This window comes from Anomalospiza imberbis, chromosome 11, assembly GCF_031753505.1.
Source record: "Anomalospiza imberbis isolate Cuckoo-Finch-1a 21T00152 chromosome 11, ASM3175350v1, whole genome shotgun sequence".
NCBI lineage: Eukaryota > Metazoa > Chordata > Aves > Passeriformes > Viduidae > Anomalospiza > Anomalospiza imberbis.
The window spans coordinates 8,163,629-8,168,213 of NC_089691.1; the positions used below are offsets into that span (position 1 = coordinate 8,163,629).

General features: G+C 48.5%; 1 long non-coding RNA gene across 1 annotated transcript; it reads right to left on the reverse strand.

Annotated features, from left to right (window-relative positions):
• Positions 1–365: 365 nt before the first annotated feature.
• Positions 366–3,027, reverse strand: LOC137480578 (uncharacterized). Its single transcript, XR_011002980.1, has 2 exons — positions 1,402–3,027; positions 366–719 (listed from the first exon to the last, which is right to left on the reverse strand). It is a non-coding gene; the product is annotated as an uncharacterized lncRNA (long non-coding RNA).
• Positions 3,028–4,585: the final 1,558 nt, after the last annotated feature.

Sequence of the window (4,585 nt, forward strand, 5' to 3'; positions counted from 1 at the left end):
GACCCCAAAAATGCATTTACTCTTTCTTGCACATAGAGCAGAACCTGCAAAATGAGCACAAAGCTGCAAAATGGCTGTTCTTATCCCACTCCTGCTCCAGCAGACCTGCAAGCAGGCGGAAAGACGCCCTGGGAACAGAATGGGAAGGGGTACAGGTGCTTCAAAAGCGATGAAAACCTGCTGCAGCAAAAATCCAGCTCCCACCAAAGCATGGTGCCAGAGCAGGCTGCTGACATTCCCTCCACAAGCCATGCTGCCAGGGTAGCCTTTTCCAAATGAGATTTCCACCCTATTCATTTAGATAACACAGCCTGTACCCTTGGGAAGAAGGGGGGAAATGAAAAAACGCAGGAAGATCAAAGCTCTGCAAGTCCATAATATTTTATTAGTTCCTTCCATCTGTCACGCACCAATGACTCCTCGGGAAATAAGCCCCCTCTTGAGAGCTGCTACCTTTTCCTTGCCGGCTCCGGCTCGGGAGCAGCCGCTATTGTGCTCCTTTATTGGTATTTGTTCCGTCTGAACGAGCTCCGGCTCCTCATTCACAAACCAGCCCCTGCTCCTTGAATCGGAGGGCGAGGGAGGGGCAGCGATGGAGGAGGGAGGATCTTGCTGAGTCTCTCTTATCTCTTTCACGTTCCCTTCGGTGCCTTCTGCATCAATGGAGACCTCGGGAATCCTCGGCCTTTGTTCTCTCCTGCACACGGGGGCTCTTCCTGCTGAAATAGCAGGTAGCAGCAATAACCCTGAGCACACACAATCCTACAAATCCATCTGCCAGGGCGAGGGAAAGATGCAACATGCTGCTTGTGGAGAAAGAAAAGCTCTTCGGGGGAGCAGGGAAGAGGAGGGGAAAGAGCCAGATTTCCTGAACACCTCTGAATAAGGCGGAGCAGAGGGAGAGTTTTAGAATGGAGAAAACCGCCTTGGTCGGCTATTATCAGGATGCAAATGGAGGAATTTGAAAAGCTGATTGCAGTGAATAAACTCCATGAGGTGCTGTGCTATGGAAATTGAAAGGCTCCCACCCATCCATGGCCCTTCCCACTCCAAAGGCACTGCAAGCAAGAATTGTCCTGCTTCCTCCAGAGCTGTGAGGCTCTTTCAAAATGTATGATGGGGACAGACTTCAGTCACCCTGACTTTCACCATCAGTTAATGATGCCTTAAGTGGAAGCATCTTAAAATGTTCAAGCTCCCAGATCCCACTCAATGTAATCAATTCAAGCATTCAAAATTGCCCTCAACTCCTGGTTTTAGGAGGGTTTGACCTTATTTCACCGAAATCAAGCTCCTTGACTGAACACAGGCTCAAGCAAATTGAGAAGCTTTTGTATGGAAGCCCTCAGGACAGCAGACCCAAGCAGGGCAGCGTGCCCTGGGCACACATCCCACACTTACACGGGTGGGTGGGTGCAGACACACGCTCCCATCTGTGTTCTTCATCCGTGGCTCTTTTGGCAGAGCTGCAGCTCCTGGGTGAGTGATAACCCTGCTCTGTTCTTCATTAGGGCTTTTGTTGATGCACTGCTGGCGACTTTGCGTGGGCAGTGCCCCCTGTGCTCGGCACCACGCTGGGTGATGGCTGGCTCCAAGGAGGGAAGTGCTCCTGCTCCTTCGCCCTGGAGAAAGCTGCCTGCATGCTTCAGCTGCTGCTTTCCTCTGACCCATGCCTCCCTCTTACCCTGCTCCATCTGTCTCTGTAATTCAGGGCTTGCATTTCATCCAGCCTGGCACTGCCTTTGCCAGCCACTGCAGATGTTTGGATGTGGATTTTTGGCTGGTGTGAATTTCTCAATGGCAAAGCAGGTGGAGTAGCTGCCCCTGCCATTCCCAGACCTCTTTCTCTAGGGCCCCAGAAGCATCTTCTCCTGGTCCCAAGGTGAGCCAAGAGCACATGGAGCTCACAAAAGACCTTAAGGTCACCTGCTTCAGAAAATCTTATTCACAGTGCCCTAGGCCCAGGTTGCCCATGGCAGAACAGAACCCCTTTTTGTTGAAGGGCTCAGGAACAGAACCAGAGTAGCTGGGTAACCTCTTTGTTCTGCCTGAGAGACACAATGTGAGATACATCATGCTAGAATTACTGCACACAATCTCCACCTCCAAAACAAAAGGGAAAACCTAGTAATGGACTATGGGAAAGACAAATATTTTCTTTTTTGATCCCAAGGGTATGTTTCTCCTTATTTAATAGGGCACTAAACCCAAAGAATATGCCTGAATGTGTTTCCTTTCTTGGGGGTATTTCACTCAGACTAATACCACCTGGGCATTCCTAAGGGGATATGGTTAGGATTAGGGACCCTGCCAATCTTTCCTTCTGACATCTTAACATCTGTACAGAAAGAAGCCATTCCACTTTCTTACACCAAAGACCATGGAAGCCAAGCAATTAAAGAAAAGGAGGATTTTGAAACCAGCACTTTGCTGAAGTCTCTCTTCCCTAAAGCTTTGCCACTCTCACTCAGTGATCTCAGGAATCAACATATCTGGATTTTGAGGCGCATCCCTTCCTTCAGCAGAAAACAAGCAGGCAAACTCCAGCGAGCATTCTGCGTGTCCTGCAGATCTCAGAGCAACATTTTGAGCCATAAAGCTGTTCATAAAAAGACTTTTAAGCCTTCTCTGGCCTACAGTGCCCCAACCACAGTCAGGTCTGGGAAGAATAGCTGGCTGGCCTAAACATCAGAGTGGATTATTGTCCTGAGGGGCGAAGTCGGAGATGAGGCTGCTGCGCGTCATTAAACAAACAGATGGAGAGACAGCCCCAGAGGCTCAGACTGAGCCTGATGCTTTCTGGCTCTGAGTGCACTTGTTCCAGGGGCAGGATTGGCTGCAGAGCACTCTATGAAAGGAAGGGATACAGCCATGGGCTGCAGCCTCAGACATTCGAGCTCCCTGACGATGGAAAACAGAGGTGAGGAGGAGACTGAGGCTTTTCCTTCATGAGAAGCAAGCAGGTCACAGGACTCTGCTGGGAGTTTGGAGGGAATCCAAACTGCCCAGAATGTGCTCACAGGTGCTTTGCTGTACAGCGAGCTGCAGCTCTCAGGGGATGCATTTCTTAGCATTTTGCTTTGCAGGTCTCTAACACTTTAAAGACAGGGTTTTAGAAGAGAAAAATATAAACTACAGATGTATTTGTAGGCATGTCCTCATTCCTCATTAGAGTTCACCTCTGTTTTCATAAATGTACAAGCAAATAGCGCAGTTCTTCCCAATCAGGGTACTGCTTTCACTTGGCACAAGCCTGCTGCAGCTCCATCACCAGTAGGACATGAAATGACTTGGTACAGCATGGCTGGAGATCTAGGCCCTTCCCAGGCCAGCACATTCCTGAGATGCCACAACACTGCTTTGCCTCCCGCCCCTTATCCCCATCCCTCCTCCGCCCATACACTTGTTGGGCAGCAAGGGCTCCAGTCACAGCACAATTTCCAGTTAGCAGCAGCTCTCCAGCACTCCCCCAGCACCGGCAGCAAGAGGAAGCAGGACTGCCTCCTCTACACCAGGGCCTTCCCTTTCCTGAGGGAAGTGGAGGAAGGAAGATGCTAGAAACCAGACCATTTCTCTTCCATCCTGAAAAGAGCAATCATTAGAGCAAGCCTGTTCTGGAGGATGAAGTGTGTTCCTTCCAAACATTTTCCTGCAGCTGCCTTGTAGTTTCTATGCTTTTATGCTACCCAAAGGTACAAATCAAACAAGAATGAGACAGCTTCCTCTGAACACTCACATTTATAAATATTATTAACCAGGCAGTTGGCCCTGCTGTTACTAGGGGATTGGACTAAAAGACCTCCAGAAGTCACTTCCCACCTCAGTAATTTTCTATTTCTATGAAATTCTAGAACTAAAGCCAAGACAAAAATATTGAAGAAGCCCCCACATCATTTTGTTTCACTTCTGACTACAATCACTAGTTAGGACCCTTCTATGAGTTCTCCTGGACTTCTTGTTTTGACCTTCAGTGTTAAATCCCAAAGGATTCAAAGGAAGTCTGGCATGGTCTTCCAGCCAAACCAGACTCTTGAAAGAAGATTACTAACTTGACTTACCAACAAATCCTGTTCCATCTGCAAAGTGGAAGCCATCATCCTTTACTGAAGGATCTCACAGCCAGACCTTGTTTCTGACTTATCTGGGAGCCTGTTGAGGTTAGGGCATTGGGAGGATCCTGCAGGAATAAAAGCAGCCACCTGACAGCCCAGTGAAATGGAACTGAGCAAAGATTTCTTCCAATCTTTTATTCAGTCTGAGTAAGTGCATGACCTCCAGCCCCAGAGAAATCTCATGACTGCACTCTGAGAAAGTCCCTGCTTCAATAGATGCTGCAATTTTAGAAACAGAGGAACAGTACAGTGCTCTGGAGGTCTCCAGATGGGCATGATGCAGCCCATAATCTGCCAGAGAGGTGCTTTTAAATGGATGCATCCTGTTTACCTGGGGGAGAATGATTTCATCCACCTACCCACTTCTTAGCAGCTTTTGTCATAGTTAGAAACCAAGAGGTATCTCTGGGATGGCAGGAAGTTCCCACAGAGTTGTTCTGGCTGAATTTGTGCTAAGCTGGTATTAATATCAG